Genomic DNA, 20,092 nt, shown 5'->3' with positions numbered 1-20,092 from the left:
TAGATAGAAGGCCACACACTGATTCAGCCAGTAGTTATTGACCTTTTTCACTCAAGTCCCTATCACTGGACTAGTTAGGTCTCAGGACATATTCTACTTCTCTTCCCCTATCCTAATAATCAACCCAGGGAACCCATAAGATGCTATGGTATGTTACTCAGAACAGCATTTACTAGCTAAATAGTCTTTGGATAACATGCATGAAAGTTTGGTCTTTTGGCAAGCTCCAATGTCCATTGAAATTAGTGCAGCTGTGTTAGTCCCAGAAAGAATATTAGAAAGACAAGGTGGGGGAGGTCGCATCTTTTGTTGGAGCAACTTATGTTGGTGAGAGAGCTAAGTTTAAGAGCTTAAACACCACTTCTAGATGACAGCACAAGGGCATGACTGATGTCTCACTCAGCTGTTGAGTGCCAGGCTGACCTCTTGTCTAACAACTATTTATTGTGGGGGCAAGTCACTTAAGTGCAGAGAGCCAGGACAATATCTACATATCCCTTTAGTGCTACTCTAGCAGTATTCCGAGGGCCTGGGTGTGCTTACAAGGTGTATAGTCCCTTCCCAAAGGTGTGAATTTAGCCCTGTTGGTTCAAAAGGCCAGGCACAAAAGAGCAACCACAAAAATGGAGGTCAGAATTAAAATGTTTGCTATCAGTTTAATTCAGGCATCTATCAGCTGTTTTTGCTCACCTTACATAAGAAATAATTGGTTCTTTTGTGGCACCAGTCTGGGCAGATCTCACTTCTTTCAGATTGAGGGGAAAGTTGCAAAACTGAGGAAACCTGGCTCTACCTGCCAGCATCTCTCTACCACACAAAGGATCCTCTAGCTGGATCATCTCAACTGAATAGAGCTGTGGCATATAATATGGGGAGAAAGATCTTTGAGTGTACAAATTCCAGACCATAAAAGGCTTTATAGACTGAATTCTATTATGGAACAAATAGGCAGCTAGTGCATTTCATGGTGTACCAGTGTCAGGTGTTCACAATAAGATGTTGTGATTTATAAACCCACAGCAGGCTAGGGGGTTACAAGAATATCCTAATTCTGGTTTGTACATTCTGGTTCATCAAAGAATATTATGAGAGGTCTTAAATGAAAGCCAAAGTCATGCTGGTCAATAATATAACTGTGAAATGTATTTACAGATATTGTTTGAGAAGCTGCGTAGCCACACTGAAAGTATGTTCTTAGATGCTATATCATAGCAGAGATGGAAAAACCAGTTTTATGTCAAACAAGTGGGCTGCGTCTAGACTGGCATGATTTTGCGGAAAGACTTTTAACAGAAAAGTTTTTCCGTTAAAAAGTATTTCCGCAAAAGAGCGTCTAGATTGGCAAGGATGCTTTTGCGCAAAAGCGTGTCTAGATTGGTACGGATGCTTTTGTGCAAGAAAGCGCCGATGGCCATTTTATCCATCAGGCTTTCTTGCACTAAAAATTAAGGTGCCTGTCTATACTGGCCCTCTTGCACAAGTATTCTTGCGCAAGAGGGCTTATCCCTGAGCAGGAGCATGAAAGTATTTGCACAAGAAGCACTGATTTTGTACATTACAAAGACAGTGCTCTTGCGCAAATTCAAGTGGCCAGTGTAGACAACTGGCAAGTTTTTGCACAAAAGCAAGCGCTTTTGTGCAAAATCTTGCCAGTCTAGACGCACCTGTGATGTTTATTCACCTTTCTTTCTGACTGATGTAAATTAAACATTGTGAGCTAACCCAATGGATATCTGTTTATGTGAAAAGAGAAAGGAAGTCAACAGGGAAGCAGCCCATAGAAAAATAACAAGCCATGGGCAAATGCATTGTCTCTGAGATGATTAATTTTGGGAATATAAGGAGCAGGCAAAGAAAATACCCCCTTATTCTGCATCTAGGAAGTAAACAGGTGGAGTGTTTGCCTTCATGACAACTGGATCTCATCCAGCCTTGTTTGAAGGCCCTGCAGAGAACTTTGGGTGGGATACATTATTTTAAACAAGGGTTATTCCTAGTTTAGCTCTAGAAAACATGTTATAATTTTGTTGTGTATATGTAATCATTTTCCCCAATATCTGTATTCGCAGTCTCCTGAATCTTAAGTTTTGATGGAAAATGCATTGATGTTTTCACAATAAATATATCTCAGTGCTGTGATATTAAGCAAGCTGCTGATCCCAAGTTGCATAATTTAAGCTGGCATGTACATTATTCATTTCGGCACAGCAGTTTTGGTATTTCTGGTGTTCAGTGGATAAGGGCTGAACACTGCAGGTGGAGTCTCTAAAGAGGACTCGGGAACTGGGCTGTACTTCTGGTTTTGCGATGCGAAGGAAAGGCTGGCATTGTCCAGAGGAGAGTGCTTCAGTGGCTAATAGGCTGGTGGTGTCAGGGAGCTGACATGCAGTTAAGCATCAAAAAGACTCCCTCATGCTGCAGACAAGGGAGTAACAAGGTGGCTCACAGTTCTGGGAACCCCAAGAGCCATCCCAGATGTTCCAGTCATAAAGAGAGCAGTTGCCTCCTGTAGCAGTTCTAGATTCTGACATTGTAATAGTCCAATAAGTTTCTATGAAAGGTAGATGTTTGTAAAATCTTCAGGACAGTGTATGTCTCTCCCTATGGATTTGATTGGCACCTAACACATTTTACTGGCACACTGCAGTAAAAAATAAAAACATCTGTTACTACAGCTTTATCGTGATATTTACTAACCCAGAATTTCCAGAATGGTTTATTGTGAAGTGTCTTTTTATTCCCTCCAGCCTTCTGATGGCCTGTTTTATGGTGCCTGATTTTATGGACATTTTGGGTATTCCCTAAGATTCCATAACATGGAGCTTTGCCTCTAATACAAAAATATACTGAGTTCCTGTGACATTGAACACTGCTTCCCTGAGCTTCCAAACACAAATTTCTGCAAGCCTCTACACATTCAGAGATATATTGGACACAGTCTCACTTTTGCTAGATATGGGTCAGGCTAATCTTCTTAACCTCATTAGGGAACATTTACATGGCTTGTCTATCTTCTCCTGTATATTCCAACTGTTCAATATTGTATCAAGATAACACACACAGATTAAGATTCTCTGCACACAGCTTCAGGAGTTCCCAAGCATATTGGCATTTGACATAATAACAATGATAACTTCTGGGATCCAATTTGGTAGTTGGCTTGTTAGCTCACAGTCAGATGCAGGCATGGATTTTTTTACTTCTCTAGCAATGACATCTGGTTTTGTGTAACCTGGCTCCTGTTGTACACATGGTGGGTTTGCTGATTAGGATGTGCTGAATCTGATTGGCATTTGCTTTTGGGTGAGGTGACTGTAAGAGATGCCTGCTCTAGAAAGAAATTCATGAAGAGCTTTTTGTGGTTATGTATTCGATCCTTAAAAGAACTCTCATTCCAATACAGATTTACTTACTAGACTTATGAATCAGGTGATATTGATGCACATTTACAGTGCTTAGCACTTTTAATCCAGAAAGATGACAAAGCCAAATTCCATTGTATGGAGCACACAGGAATACCATCTCCCATCACTTAAATGCAGCTACCTGTTGAGCTCAGCATGACTGCCGTTCAGAAGCAAACATAACAATACTGTGTAACCTGTTAGATATTGCAAAGGGAAACTTTTACTTAGGAAGAATGTAATTGCTGCAACTGGAAGCTGGTCAGGACACCTTTCAGAAAGCATGAGCATATCCTTAATAATGACAACTGCTCAGGACCACAGTTTTGTATTTAATTTGAAAGAAGGCATCTCCACTAGCAGCATGTTAACAGCTCGTTCCAGGTCAGAAATGCCTTAGTGGGAAAAGTGCTACCTATTTAACCACCAACACTTTTTTTTTTGTAGCTGCTGTTTTTCATTAGAGGTCTCCCAACCAAAGTATGCCCAAACTGCTCAGCTTGTCATATGCAACAAGAATCTAGCCCGGGGCAGTATAGCAGTAAGACTTACCTTGATTTCAAAGCTTCTCTGCTCCAAGGGTAAAGTCTGCACAGGATACTCAAGATGGTTATCTATCAAAGTTCATGTTTAACACTGCCTTTCCCAATTCTACAAATGGGAGTGAAGTGAGAGAGCAGACCAATTTGTGCTATATTTGTGCCTGCTTAGTATTTCATATGCTTTTGTTAAGAAAAAGGTACAATAAAATCTTATGTAGAGAAAATTAGATAAGAAGGCTTATGTGGCATTTGGGGTTTGCTTGTAGAGATTTGTATTCAAACTGGAGTGGCTAGAGGTCAAAGCTTGCTGTTTGTGGTGCCGCTTGATTAAAGCGGGAATTGTTGAAGAATTCTTTAACAAAATGGAATCAAGCTCTGTGGTTTTGTTGTCTCTTGAAGTGAGGACTCAACCTTGATCCTTTCAGACTGAACTGACAGCAATTTACAGAGTATAGTAAGTTAACCTTTGTCTTGCTTGCAAATAATTTTTCTTGCATTCACCTACTCAGTAAGCTTCATAATTTCATTTCAAGATTTTCTACAAATGACACACAGTTCTGCAGCTTCACTTATACCAGAAATGGCCTTTCTTATGACTGTTTTTTTCAGTCCCATAATTCATAGACACCGAGCATCATTTATCAGCAGGGTAGCAATCCATCCTTTGGGTTCTTTCTAACTGGCTGAACAAAATATGAAACCGATTAAATTAGCTCTGGGCCATATTCTGCAGCACTTACTGCAGTGCCTTACTCTGCAATTAGTCCCTCTGGCTTTATGGAGTAAAGTGCTATTTACTTGCCACTGGCACATACATTTACCCCACTAATAATACAAAACAAGATGATGATCATACCAATCATGCACCCTTTGGCAACATCTTATTGAAAGTATGTTATGAAGAATCTGTGAACTAGAAAAGATGCAGCTGAGATCACACTGTACATAAACATACCATATGATTATCTAACGCCAATAACAAGTTGAGAGTCAAAAGCTTCTCCTAGTCTTTCAGCATGGACCAGCTTCATTGCACTGTCTTGAAGTCTATTCTTTATATTTGAAAATATGGACTCATTAAATGTGCAGTGTGGTTTAGCAATGCAATTTCCATTACAGACAGATACACTAGCTAAAACCTCAAACCCTGCTTATTGCTTTGAAAATTTAGAGGCATGTGACTATCACACCGTGAATAATAAGAATATGTGGCATTTGTAGAGCAATTTACCCCTGTTCAAAAATGAGCTAATTAACACAGTAGTATTTGTTTGTGGCAAAGCCTTTGCCTTTTGAGTGGTGTGAAAATAACAAAAGGAGGAGGAATTAACTGTAAGAAGGGCTGCCCAGGCTATTCATTTGGATGTCTTTAAATCAGAAGCTTTCTCCCAACAAATATGTCAAATAAAACAGGTAGCTTATTAGCAACTGTTAATCTGTCGAAGGCGCTTACATGGCCCCATGGTACTGAGCACCTCACAATTTTAAGTGTATTCTTCCTCTACCGACACCAGTCCTCTGAGATAGCAAAGTTCTGCTGCTCCAAGTTAATATATGAAAAACTGAGACACAGAGACAGTATGGCCCTGATCCTCAAAGATATTTAGGCTTCTAACTTCCAGTGGATCTAAATGACTTATCCAAAATCACACAGGATAATCCATGGTGAAACTGGAAATTGAACACAGAGTCCCAGCTTTAACTATCCTCCTATTGCCAGATCGTCCATCCTCCTATTGCCAGCCCAACTGAAATGCAAAACAAAAAAATCTGCACGTTATTGCTCAAATCTAAAATTTATGCCACATGGAGAAAGGGAGGGAATAAAACATTTATAAAGTACAGAAGCCTAACCTGTGCAATTGATATCCAATGGCTCAAAAGGCATATGCGCATGCTGTTGACTAAAAAAAAATTCTATTGACATAATATATCAGTGGAGCTTACCAGCTGAAATGACAATGAGGCTAAGGAGCGCATGCATCCCTGCAGTTAACAAAACCAGACTCTGTTATGAGCAACTATTATCTAATGGAGATCCCTTTTAAAAAAAAAAGGCCATGAATATTGTAGAAAACTGAAATCCAAGTCCTCCCCTCAAATTCTAGCTTCTTTGTTCTCGAATTCTTGGGAGGATAGTATTTTTGAATTCAGGAATCTCTTGTTTTTATGAAAATAATGAAAAATAAAAATAAACTGTCTATATACAATATTTCTTTTCAGAATTATCTGTAGTTTTGCAGAGTAAAGCAAGGGTATGGTTATGATAAAATAGAAGCCTATCCAAACCTCTGTGTCAAAAATCAAAAAGGACCTTTTTACAGGTTAGAAGGTATTTGGCTATTTCTACACACACACTCACTCACTCACTCTCTCTCTCCTTCCCCCCCCCCCCCCCCCCCCACCGTGGTTTTCATTTTTATGTTTCTGTGTGCAAGCAGAAGTGGAAGTGTAGAAATAATGATGGGGTTGGAGGAAATGTTATTATTTCTGGCTCACCTGAAAGCTGAAAATATTGAAAATCTAACTGGCAAACCTGTTTCAGTTTTATATGCTCTTGTCCAGAGATCCAGCTGAACTTCTGGGTACTCATCCAAACCAAACTGGGAGTTCAGTCGTACACCCACTTTTTATGCAATGTACAAGTGCTCAGACTGTATTTAAACTGAGCCTGTATTGCTGCTTATGCAAAACTAACAAATTGGAGTTTCTCTGTTGGACTCTAATTGTCCCTGAATCATTACATTGAAGGTGTGCCTGTTTACTGCATGTGTGAAGTATTGCAAATCGGGATTTTCCTTATTAAAATGGCATCATGCTAGTCAGGATATGGAGTGAACTACGCACCAGAGCAGTATTTAGCAATCTGTAACTACTATATTACAATACTCAATCTCAGCAAATTGCAGGTGAAGCAAGGTGAGGTTGTTTCACTTCTATTCTTCTGGTGCTTCGCAGATGTCAATGTTTAGTTATTTTACTGTTTCATAGTATGATGCAAGTAGTCTCATAGACATGAACCACAGATTGGCACACTAAGGAAATTGAAGTGTATTAAGCTTCTTGAGTAACACAGGCAGCAGGTGAAAGATGGCATACTGGTTTGTCCATTGAAGGGGTTTCATTTAATCAGCACCCCCAGATCCTCTTGCAATTAAGAGGGTCAGTGAAAAGATTCTGATTCTGGACACCTCTAAGAGACCTCTGTTGCAATTTTAACTGTGCAGTTGTGCAAAAAATCCTGTAACTTTTTCTGTGAATCATGGAACTGTACATGGGTCTGACACACCCGAAGACATCCTAAAACTGACACAACATTCACTCTTTGAAAACAAAGACATATGTAGCATTTATATAATGTAGTGTATTCAAATTCTTTCAAGTGATCTTGAACTTTCCTAATTATGCAGTGTCTGTCTGCTCACATTCCAGAATGCTATAGCAGCAGCTATATTTGATGCACTGTTTGTCTGTCTCTAGCTTTTTCTTTGTTTCTTCTGTCTTATTACTTAATCATCTTGTGTATTTTCTGCTTTATGCAGTTGAGTTTTCTCTTAACCCATCTTTGCAATAACAGAATACGCCATGTTGCACATACTCTGCTTCTTACATGAAAAATTACCTCCTTGTGTCAGAATCAATGAGGTTAGAGATCTTTTTCTCTCATGATTTAATCACAGCTACCAGATCTCACATTTGTGGTGCTCAGGTGATAGGCTCAGTGTAACAACCCAGATGGAAAAAGACAGAACTGTCAAGGAGTTTATCCTGATGATTTTTCTAAATTAGTGTAGTCTTGTGCTATGTTAATTAATTCATCTCCCACTTTGGACCCAAATTCAACATATCGAAACAATTAGTAGGGATTTACAAACTTATCATGCCAGACAAACTTGATTGTTTTGTCTTTAAAAAAATCAAAATCAGATGAAGGGAAAACAAGGCTGTATATTTGGATTTTACTGTACCATTTGATACACTGTTTGCAAATGTTTGTTCTCAAAATTGATTCAAATCATCATGGATATGAAAAGGATTGAAAACTAGCTGAAGCACCATAAACAAATAAACTTTCATAAAATGCAATGGATTCAATTGTGGAGAAGCTTCCAGTGGGTTTGAAGGGGTCTATATTAGGTTCAGTTTTATTGAACATCTCCATTAGTGATCTAGAAGAGAGAGGAAACAACATGTTAGTGAAAGTTGCAGGTAATTACTGAACATAGGGAACAGCTGAGTAATACAATAGGTTCTAGAGATAGTTTAGAAATATTGGCAGAAAAAATGAGATACAACTTGAAAATAATCTAGGCTAATAGACCTAAGGAGAAATGATCAGAAAAGAGGTATTGCTTTAACAGAAAGATATGGGCATCTTTGAGGGAATTCAGAAAAAAAGCAACAAAAATGGTTTGGGCACCTTAGGGTTTGACTAACAAGAAAAGTTTAAAAGACAATATACTAACATTGTGATGTGACAGTGAAGGGTTGGGGGCTATGGCATTAGTGTGCAAATATTTACAAGATGTAAGCAGAAAGGATCACATTCAGGCAGAGTTTAAAGCAGGTTCAAGTTCATCAGAGTGAACTGAATTGCATCTAGCACAACAAAAGATGAAAACTGAGATAAATGAGGGCTAAGGCAAAGCCTCCAACCCAAACATCTTGAAACTTATGAAGAATTGGGATCCAGGTCTGAACATTGTGGCTAGACATTAATATCATAATGGGCCAAACCAACCAGTGTATCCAAAGAGGTTAAGTTAGTTCCTGCATTTTGATCCAAATCTTGGTTGGATAGTGTTCAGTTTTAATTATGAGTCTGCAACATTAATTGCAGCACAAATCCTCCACCATCCTCCTCAGATTGACCGACAAGACATGGTTAGCAACATGACACCACACTCGCTAAATTGCCAAATCTTGTTGATCAAAATATTAATTGATGGGGCACTGCTGGAATGTTAGCTATTGAGATGATGCAATAACTGAAGCGTAAAAACGTCAGACACCCTTTCCTTCCCCTCCGCCAAACATAGCTATGAGGAGGGGAGTACAAATGCTTCTGTGCCTGGATCCCCATGTGTCTGAACTCTCTTGTGTCTGAGTGAAGTCTAGGCAAATCTTGGGATCCGTAGCCTCATTTTGGCACGCAGACCTGCAGTTTAGCACCCCCACCTGAGGACTGGAACCCACTGCCTAATTGCCCAGCCTCTCTAGGGACAAGGAAGGCCCTTCAGACTTCCCTGAACTTAATCACCTCTCTCCTAAAACTCTACCTCAAAGATGTGAAGCTGCAGGTTTACAATTGAGCTCTCTTAGGAGGCACATAGTAGTCGTGAAGTATGTAACAGGCAAAATCATGACGATAGCACTTCCTTTTTCCCTGCCCTTGAGTATTTAGACTGCTTTTCAGAGCAGGGACTCTCTTTTCCATTGTATTTTTACTGTGTCTACCACAGGACTACTGGCTTGGTTAGGACTCCTGTAATACAAATAATAATAAAAGGAAGTTAGTGTAAGAACTGACAGCATGTCATAATAGAAGACTTTTAAAGTGGTTGTGCTTTATGTTGTGAGGTTTGCCTGTCCCAGAATGTAGCTCAGTGACTGACAATGGATTAAGGCTTTTGCCCTATTGTCATCACATTGAATTAAGACCAAATCAAGGGTTTAAATTAACAACTCAAAGGTCTCCACTGCAGGAAATGGTGCTGCACTTTCTATTGTATCTCATTCCATCCATTTATTCAGTGTCATGTCTTATTACTGTGCATCACTCACTATGTTCTGAAACAATGAGATGCAAATAATTCCTGTCGTGCCCTGGCACTACCACAGCAAACACTACTTCCAAACATTGGCAGCTCACTCTCCAGGCTATAATGGCACCACTGTAGAAAATTCCTCTCATTAATGTTTGCTGTGAATATGTGAAAATATTTTTCTAATGTTACTATGTGAAAATGTACAGCAGAGTAGTATTGGAAATGGTAAGAGTGGTGTCATATTTCTTTTTTTATTTTATAAGCTGGTTGAAATTAAGTTTTACCACTCTGCATATATTATGTATACTCACTTAGTGATTTACTAGTTTTTTTAATCATTATTTTTGGGGAAAAATTAATACTGTTTTACTTACTAATTTTAATAACCCATCTATATACCCCTTCTTTTTCTTCCATATTTCTTTTCATATGGGCTGATCAAAGCTGTATTCCAGATGTACTCTCTATTTATATAATCGCTATATACTATTTTTAGTATTGTTATTTTTTCCATTCTTTACACCTGAACATTTGATGTTGGTTTGACTTCAATCTGTAGTCTCAAAGGGGCAGTGGTCACATGAATTTGGTTCATTTAGCAAACTGTTTGGCAATGCCTTATATATATAAATGCATTCTTTCTCTAATTACCATTAATATTTTGAGGCTTTGTTTGCCAGTGCATTTAGAATTCCAATTGTGTTTGCTGTGAAAAGTCACGTGGGGAAAGTCACATGATTTTTTGCGATACAGCCTTTCATCCTAGTTCTCTTCCTGAAAAATCAGCTAACCTACCCTTAATATGGAATCACAGTAAGGTCCAGGCATAAGGAAATAAGCTTATTTTAACCCAAATTTTATTCATCTTCAGGTCCTATAAATCCTTGTAGGCTGGCTCTTATACTAAAGAAAAGAAAAACGTCAACACTTCACTTTCTCTGAAAGTGCATACAAAGGTGCACAACTACACATGGTATTCATAGAATACTAGGACTGGAAGGGACCTTGAGAGGTCATCGAGTCCAGTCCCCTGCCCTCATGGCAAGACCACATATTGTCTAGACCATTTCTGATAGACAATTATCTAACCTACTCTTAAATATCTCCAGAGATGGGGATTCCACAACCTCCCTCGGCAATTTATTCCAGTGTTTGACTACCCTGACAGTTAGGAACTTTTTCCTAATGTCCAACCTGAACCTCCCTTGCTGCAGTTTAAGCCCATTGCTTTTTGTTCTATCCTCAGAGGCCAAGATGAACAAGTTTTCTCTCTCCTCCTTATGACACCCATTTAGATACCTGAAAACGGCTATCATGTCCCTCCTCAGTCTTCTCTTTTCTAAACTAAACAAATCCAATTCTTTCAGCCTTCTTTCATAGGTCATGTTCTTTAGACCTTTAATCATTCTTGTTGCTCTTCTCTGGACCCTCTCCAATTTCTCCACATCTTTCTTGAAATGCGATGCCCAGAACTGGACACAATACTCCAATTGACAGGTCCACCAATGGGTAGGGGAGGCAAAGGGGGATGTTGCTCTGGGGCTTGGTGATTCAAAGGGGCTCGGGATGGCCAGAGTACAGGGCCCCTTTAAACTTTTGCTGAAGCGCCCTCCATGCGGCTCTGGAGGCTAGAGGTGTGTGTCCAGCACCATGGTCTGGGCAGCGCTGAGGGCTGGCTGCCCCACCTTTTCCACCTGAGGCCCCACTCCTTCTGGGGGCATGGAACCAGCCCCACTCCCATCTTGTTCCAGAGCCCCCACCCCGGATATTAATATACATCTGTGGTTCTCAATCTTTCAAACTACTATATCCTTTTTTGGAATCCAATTGGTCTTGCATACCCCCAAGTTTCATCTCACTTAAACAGGGCTGGCCTTACCATGAGGCGAACTGAGGCAGCCGCCTCAGATGCCAGACTGTGGGGAGGCACCCCTAGGATCCAGAGTTTAGAAAATTGTGTCTGCTGCTGCTGCATATGTATTCTCTCTGCTCTAAATGCACAAAAATGGTGGAGTGCTGTGCTGGAGGAAGGAGGACACAAGAGACATAACAGGCAGGCAGGAGAAAAGGAGGCATGGGGGCATCATTTGAGCTCCCCGCCTCAGGTGCCAAAATGTTGTGGCCGGCCCTGCACTTTAAAACTACTTGCTTACAAAATTGGACATAAAAAGACAAAAGTGTCACAGCACGCTATCAGTGAGATATTGCTTATTTTCTGATTTTTACCATATAATTATAAAATAGGTCAATTGAAATATACATATTGAACACTACTTACATTTCAGTGTATAGTATATAGAACAGTAGAAAAGAAATCATTGTCTGTGTGAAATTTTGGTTTGTATTAATATTGCCAGTGCTTTTTATACAGCCTGTTGTAAAATTAGATATATCTAGATGAACTAATGTATCTCTTGGAAGACCTCTATATACCCCCAGGAGTATGTGTACTCCTGTTTGAGAACCACTGATATACATTACACAAGCTGATGTGCCAAATTATGTACTAACTTGTCAATCATTTTATAACCTCTCAGCCTGCAGAGACCCAAATGTGGAAATTAATGTGTTACATAGACTCAACAAGATGATGCACAAAATTATTTAACTTAAAATCCTGTGAAAATGATTCTTTTAGCATAACTAATTCTTTCTATAACCTGAATTTCACAAATCTTTATTCCTGATGTAAATACTTTGCATCAATAAAAATGAAGGAAACACCTAATTTGGATGGAATGTAGGAAAGCTTGGGGCTAAAATGAGTGGTACCTTGCAAAATGAGGTTACTCTTGAGACAGGTAGGATTACAATTCTGTATATGATTCTTACCCTGAGAATCCACAGTACAGACGATATTATGCCCAGTAGTTTAGTCTGAACATATCATAATCTTTCTAATGGACAGAGTAAGAACTGTGCATCACTGAGGTTTATACAGCTGGCTCTTATAGGCATCACTGATAGATCCTATGTGTTTGGAACAGAAGGATCTGCAAGATATCTCTTCTGTTTCCAGAAAGTTCTAAGTGGTCACAGTGGGCAGCACAATTTTTTTAAAAAATTTATAGAGCTATCTCTTATACATAGATGGCCCCCCATTCCTGTGAATTTGAGCATCTCACAATGTAACCCCACAATGCCCCATTTATCCCTCACCTTACAGATGGGGAGCTATGGTAGAGAAAGACCATATGAATCACTTAAGATCTCAGATGAATCGGGATACTTGGGTATAAGTCTGTGGCATAGCAAGGACTCAGGATGCTAACCAGGGTTTCTTGAAGCTTTTTCTTAAGGGGAAAAAAGAAAGTCCCCAAAGTGTACTCTATTGTGGTGATATGTTTGTGTCCTTAGCTGTAAAAACCTTCCTAATTCTACTCCATATTTTGAACTTTGTTAAGGTGGCTGCTTTTTATGGGCCAGAGGAAAAGCAAGGAAAGCTGGCAGATGGCCCACGGCTTACTCAATCATGTCGTTTCTGTTATACAGTCTAGCTAAACACCATAAAAATGTCAATACAGGTTCCAACTCAGTTGTTTCTCTCAATCAGAAATAAAGCTTGTTTCAGCCAGCTGAATTCCTTTCCTTTCTGATTGATACGATGCTACTGAGCCCTTCATCATTTTTCATATTTTGGTTAGTGTAGAGAAGCAACTCATTAACATTCTTTGGAATGGTCACTTTGTGAAATGTGCCATAGAATTGCAAATCATTGTTACCGGTTAATGAAACAGCTTTCAGCGAGTAACAGTATCTTTCAGCTACTCATATCTCTTTCATTACTTCATCTTAATCCCATTTATTCCTGAAAAATAGAGCTTTTACCAGTTCTTTTCCTCCCACTATAGTTGCTTAGTAGCATCTTCCATTGTTTAGTTAGAAACTAGAACCAGTTGAATTATTTATTGCAAATTATTTATTTCTGTTTGCAAATCACTCTTGAGTCTATTCTGATTTCTGCAAATAGTTACTTTTGGAGTAGTTACAGGACAGTTTGGAAGAACCTACAAGTTGTAGGTAAGCTTCAGCTACTGGTTATTCAGACTGTGATTACTCAGATAAGCCACAATGTCTAAGGTTTAGTGCCTAGACCTGTTCACCAGTGATTTTTAGCTTTATTAATCATGGAATAGAAACAAGGACTCTCCATTGAGTCCAATCAATCCTGTTTTTAGACACCAGAGAAGATACTGGTAAATGGGACGCTTTAAGCAGAGGTAAGAACATCTATCCGTTTCAGTGGATTTGGCATCACTACTCTTTGCTTAGCAGGTGAGATTCGTCTTAGGACAGTCAGGACAGGCTAAGCACAGTTCTGCTGCCCTTTGCTCATGCACTTAGGATAACGTTTCAGTACTCCTGCATTCAAGCACTAAAGCAAATTGTAATCCCAAACCCGCCAAAACTGAGCCCTTTGACAAAGCAGTTCTGACTGCTGAACACTTAGGCCCAGTAGGTTTATCTATGCAAATACAGTCTAGTCCTGAAGTCTTCCCCTAGTTCGTCACTAGATGTCAGGGGAAAGTTCATGCAGACCTTACTTATAGGCTACTATATTATCCAGTCTGTTCTGGCCCTGGGTGGCATAGGCTTAGGGAAGTAAAGAGGTGGCTTAGGACCACCTGCTTCTTCTCATGGAATGGGCCCAGCATCAGAGAATGCAGCTGAGTACCTGGCCCTAATTGTCAATCTGTATGATCTAAAACTCCCTGGATAGTGTCTTTGTAATGCTGCCTATTCTGTCTCTAGCCCAGAGAAAGACATCCAGAGCCTGGCAAAATGGCTGTTGCAGCTTCCCCTGAAACTCTGAGGTTATGTCTCTACTGCTGAAAAAAGTTGGAAAAAGATATGTAAATTGTGAATCACAATTTGCATATCTTTTTCCACTTTTTTTCCGAAAGAAGCTTTTCCAAAATTTGGCCCATCTACATGGGGCCACATTTCAGAAAAAAACCTCCTTTTTTGGAACATCTCTTATTTCTCATACAATGAGGAATACAGGGATGCCAAAAGAACACATCCGCTTTTTCGGAACCTGTTCTGAAAAAATTGACACGTTCCTTGAATGTCACAGAGCTTTCCAGGATACCTTTGGTCTCCTGGAAAAGCTCTGCAGTCTAGACATAACCTTAGACTCACTGTGTGTTGCCTGCCTGCCTGTGTGTTTTCACAGAATGCACCCACTCTGCAAGGCATGGTCAGAAAGAAACTTGCTTTCATGTAATCACGCCTCATGTTCCTGCTCACTGAAGCTATGGGTTTGAGCTTCCCCCTTGTGAAGGTAAAGCCTATTTCCTGGGAGGAGCAAGAAAAGTATCCCAGCATGGCTCATATTTTCACCCTGGGGAGCGCTCTTGCATGTAGTTCCTGGTGATGCCCAGCGGACCTTGCACTTACTTGTGTTTAATGAATTATTTGTTATTGTGGTCTATTTGAAATGTATTCTGTCTTTTATACCTGTGTCACTGTGTGCTCAACTTCAATTTTTGCATCTTATTCCCCAGGAAGCCCGTAGAAAATATATTCAGCATTCTCCCAGACAAGCTGAGTGTCAGGTCTTTCCTCATCACTTGTCACTGTTCACTGGAATAGTACCGATTGTATTTAAAAAGTGATATCTGGCTATTTCCCATCAATTAAAATAGATTGGATGAACTTAAATGGAAGGAAAAGCTTAAACCCTGTATTTGAATCCCTTCCAGAAGTTATTCTCTTAGGGTATGTCTACACTACCCCGCTCGTTCGAACCCTGTGCCGCGCGGCAACACGGGGCACGAACTAGGTAGTTCGAACTAGGAAGCCTAGTTCGAACTACCTAGTTCGTGCCCCGTGTTGCCGCGCGGCACAGGGTTCGAACGAGCGGGGTTTTAAAAATGGCGGAGCCCCGCTTATGCAAATGAAGCCCGGGAAATTCAAATCCCGGGCTTCATTTGCAAGTGCGGTATGCCTACATTACCCTCCTAGTTCGAACTAGGAGGGTAGTGTAGATATACCCTTAGCAAGTGTGACCCCTCCTGTTCACTAGCCCAGTGTGAGGTTATTCAGCATGGGGGAAGTCTTATGATTTCTTACACAACTGTGGGAGACTAGGCCTGAGGCTCCTTGTTGTGCTCTGCATTGTGTATTAGTGTGTGTGCACCTCTGACCAGACCCACTCAGATAAACCACCAGGAACAGGCTTTATTCTGTAAAAAACACAAAACAGAATCACAGTTCAGCGGCCCCTCCTTGACATGCAGCCTACATGGGTACATCCTGGCAGGAACCAGGACGTTCTCTCAACATGCCACAATTTGTAGGCTACAACTTGTAGTTCCCAGGGCTGCTGCTGAAGCACTCTGGACCTTGGGCTACACAAGGTAAAATCATAACGAAGAAGCTAATTGTCAACTAAAAGGTACAAAACCAACTAACATTTACAGGAAAGAAATGGCAAATTACCTCAAACATCTCTCACTGATGACATGAACTCCTACTACCAACTAACCTATTTTGAGGGAACTTTCAGTTCTCCTGGAACACTGCTTCCCAAGAGAACTAGACTGTCAACAACATTAATGCATAATTAAAGTATGAAAGTAACTGAATGTTAGACAATTGTGGTTACATAATTAGGTACTGTCATATCACATGATGTAGTAATTAAATAAATGCCCTTGAAATCATGTGCTTGAATCAAACGTCAGCATAGACCAGTGGCAAACCTTGATTTCTATCTGTAGGGAAAGATTCCAAGAAAGTGTGTGAAGATGACCAATGTTCCCTCTACGTTTTTTCCATACATGCGTGGAATGCATTTTATTATGTGCATTGAGGCATGTTCAGATGTGCACTACCAGTAGAAACACATGCTATTGGCTGTGAGCATGCTGCTAATCAGGTGGGCAGCATTTGACCCTTTCTTGGGTGGCTGCCCAAGAGCTCAGCTTACAGGGAACACTGAAGGTGACACCTACAGTAGGAACTCTATTTTCAATTAACTCTGTCACACTGATTTGTGGTGGTCTATAAATATACAAACTAGGTTAAAATGGCTAGATTGTGATGTTTCATTTGTCTCCAAAAAGACCTGAGCTTCGGGCAAAGGTGTAGGTTCTATTGTTTTGTTTTTGAAAGGCAGAAACAAGCACACCAGTAGGCAACTTTTCCCCCCCCCAGTCTCCAACTGACTGGGAATGTGTATTGGTTTCTCTGATGTGGATGAAATGATGGGTGCTAGTAGATATCTTCAGCTAGCTATTATTTCTTCTGCTGCCATTCTAGAATTTGTTCTGGCTTCTGTAGGCAACGTATTTTACTACTTCTACCAATTAGGATTTGGACTTTTGTGTACTGGGTTGGGTGATTGTGGCTTCAAATGAAATGATTCTCTGCTTTGGGCTGTAACAAAATTCTTAACACTTGCGGGAATTATAGTACCTGTAAACTAGTAGGGTTACATTTCTGTCATTAAAGTACTAAGCTCTAGCAGAGATAAAAGAATTACTCTCTTCCCCACATGCTTTTCTTTTCCAGGCTTTGCCAAGCTCAGCATTCATAGCTCAGCTTAATTTAAATTTAATGCAAATGAAAATACTCTTAAGAGTTCAGCAGAATTAATTAGGCTCAGGATGTAGGCAAAGTCATTGGGCAGATACTTCTTCTCACATGTCAGCATTTCCTACCCATTCTGCTGGGTTTGTAAACTCCAATGGATGACACCTGATTGAAGCGGTCCTTTAATTTATAGCACTGGCAGTCAAGTGGCAGTGCTCCAACCTCTGCCCAAGGGGCTATATTTTATAATAGGCTTTAGAGGCAAAACTACAATGCTACAAGATGAACATTTTATAGAGAGCACTGACATTAACGCATGCATGCCCTTCCGCAAAGTTAGCAAATGCCTGCAATGTGAGCCCACAAGTTAACAATACATTTGTGATATTATCCTTGCCATCCAATAGCATATTTGAATATGGCAGTGTGCCTATGCAAATTTACTCTGCCATCAGCTAGGAGTCTAGAGTAGTGCTAATTTACAGTTATGCACGGTGTCTGAGATGAACTAATAAAGTTTAGTTTTTCAATGGCTTCATGCACAGTGGAAGGGGGGCTGGTTCCTTGCTTAATCACTTGTTTTAATGACAGTTCAATCCGAGTAGTACTGTTTGAATACAAAGTATAACTTCTATAAAACTGCTTTGAACAATGGGTGATCTTTGCTCTGTACCTCCTCTCTACCTTAGTCAAGGTCACTGGGCCAGATTCTCACCCTTCACCTTTATGGAAGAAAATGGGTGAAACCAGTTGGGCTGTATAAACTGTAACTGGGCTTTAGGGACATAATTCTAAAAAAGTTCAGATTATACTAGATCTCTTCTGTACCATTTTGAAACCACGCTAGAGAAGTGAATTGAGAATCAGAACCCTAGGATGACATTCTAGAGCCATGGCGCTTGCGGAGGCATTTGTGTGCGCCCACCAAGTGCTCGGGGCTGGCCTGGCCCCGGGCACATGGTGCATGCACGGTGCCGGAGCCAGTCCCGGGCACATGGCGCACGGTGAGCGCCGGCCCCGGGAGCGCGGCGGATTGGCCGCCCGCGCTCTGAGCGTGCGGCGCTTGGGGGGGGAGAGCTCTGGCCCTGGGCACGCAGCATTTGCAGGGGGCGCCGGCCCCGGGCGTGCGGCGCTTGGCGGGAGGAGAGCGCCGGCCCCGGGAGCGCGGTGCTTGGAGGGGGCACCGGCCCCGGGCACGTGGCTATGGGGGCATGCAAGTGTTCCCGTCCCCTGGTGCCCGGCAGGCGAACGGCCACGCCCCCTGGCGCCCAGCAACCTCTAATGGTTGGGGACCACTGTTCTAGAGGTTACTTTAACAAATCGGTAGGAATCTTACAGTTCTCCATTACATTCTACTGGATTTCTGCACTAGGGGGACTGGCCCAGGGTGATGTAAATTGCTTCACCTCCCTTCACTAGCAAGGCTGGATTCACTCCTGTGCATGGAGGGTATGAAGTGGGGAGGGTATGAAGTGCCGTTACTGCTCCCCCTGGGGTTCTCTGAGAGAGATAACAGCTTTAGTGTCTGCCAGGGGTTCCGGAAGAGCTTCACCAATGGAGATTACAGCAAGGATGTGTTAAATGTCTTTGCGCCACCTTTTCTCCAGCTTCAGGCTGCACTAGCCTGCTTTGCTTATCTGAGTGTAATGCAAGTTGTGGCTGCCTTGCACCACTGCACCGATGGATTTTCTGCCAGTTTTCCCTGAGAGAAGCAAGCAGTAAAACAAGACTAAGCTAAATTGTCTCCTGTGCAGAATGCTTATGCTTACCTAGTATACTTGCCGGGTGTTATGTCCTAAATCATGTCTTTCCTCTCCTTAAAAACCCATAACAGAATATGCATGACAATGAACAGTGCTTTACATGACTGAAAGTGCATACTGGATAGAACTCAGTGGAGAGTTTTTCTAAGCTCATTGTTACATCACTGCCTTTTATGTCTTTGATTGTGATGCATGATTGACAGTAGGTCCTTGGCCAGGTGATAGAGGTTACTTTTAAGATGTTAGAGTCTTGCATTATGAATATGTAAATTGCAGTTGGAAGTGTTAGTCAATGGTGTAATTAACATTTTTGTGGCCTCTTTCCATTTAATTCTTCACTACTTCACTTTGGTCATTCTCATATTTTATCTGTTCAAAGTGAAGGGTTTTATCAAGTATTAATCCTCTTTTCACTCTGGCACAAGCATGCAGCTTTGAGCCAAACATCTGTATTGGTCGCTGATGCAAAAAGGATCTATGTCCATCTAGTGAAAAATTAACATCACGGATTCTGAGGGAAAGTACACTGCCCTCTGTGTTGTCCAGCATTGTGTATTATGGGTACACACTAGGTGTGCTGAAAGCAAAAACAACCCCTCATCCATCTACCACTGCAAGTCCGTGCCCAGGATTCAATGAAAACTTGTTTTGAGATTCAGAAAAGTTTGACTAGTGTTTTTCAGTTTTCCTTTTTTAGACATTCCTCTTTCCTCTATAGATTATGGCTGGGACAACAAGTGAAGGGCCAATTTATGTACAGGTCTTTGCAGATCCAAATTAAGATCCTGAATTGCACTTGGAAACTGACTGGAAGCTGGTGTAGTTCACAGAATGTCTTTGTTATGTACCTATAGATCCACTACCTTTAGACTTTCTGCATCGGCAAGTTCATCAGGTCAGGGGCCATGCCTTGTGTTTGTATAGCTCCTAGCACGTTAGCCCAGGACCCAGATCCAGTCTTTGAGGCAATATTTCAATAACAATGGAAATAACGAAGCTTTTGAGTTTTCTTCAGCCCTGGTGTAGTCACCTGGAAGAGAATAACAAAAGATTCCAATGTGGAAGTGACTCAGAGA

General features: G+C 40.9%; 1 long non-coding RNA gene across 1 annotated transcript; it reads right to left on the bottom strand.

Moving 5' to 3' along the window:
- Nucleotides 1-7,885: 7,885 nt before the first annotated feature.
- Nucleotides 7,886-19,156, bottom strand: LOC149525881 (uncharacterized). The gene is made up of 3 exons (XR_016348896.1): nucleotides 19,023-19,156; nucleotides 9,226-9,431; nucleotides 7,886-8,115 (listed from the first exon to the last, which is right to left on the bottom strand). It is a non-coding gene; the product is annotated as an uncharacterized LOC149525881 (long non-coding RNA).
- Between the last annotated feature and the right edge of the window lie 936 nt (nucleotides 19,157-20,092).

Source organism: Pelodiscus sinensis, chromosome 1 (genome assembly GCF_052426305.1).
Source record: "Pelodiscus sinensis isolate ZL-2025 chromosome 1, ASM5242630v1, whole genome shotgun sequence".
NCBI classification, from domain to species: Eukaryota; Metazoa; Chordata; order Testudines; family Trionychidae; genus Pelodiscus; species Pelodiscus sinensis.
Note: the sequence above shows the minus strand (reverse complement) of the source record. Positions and strands in the feature narration are given on the sequence as shown.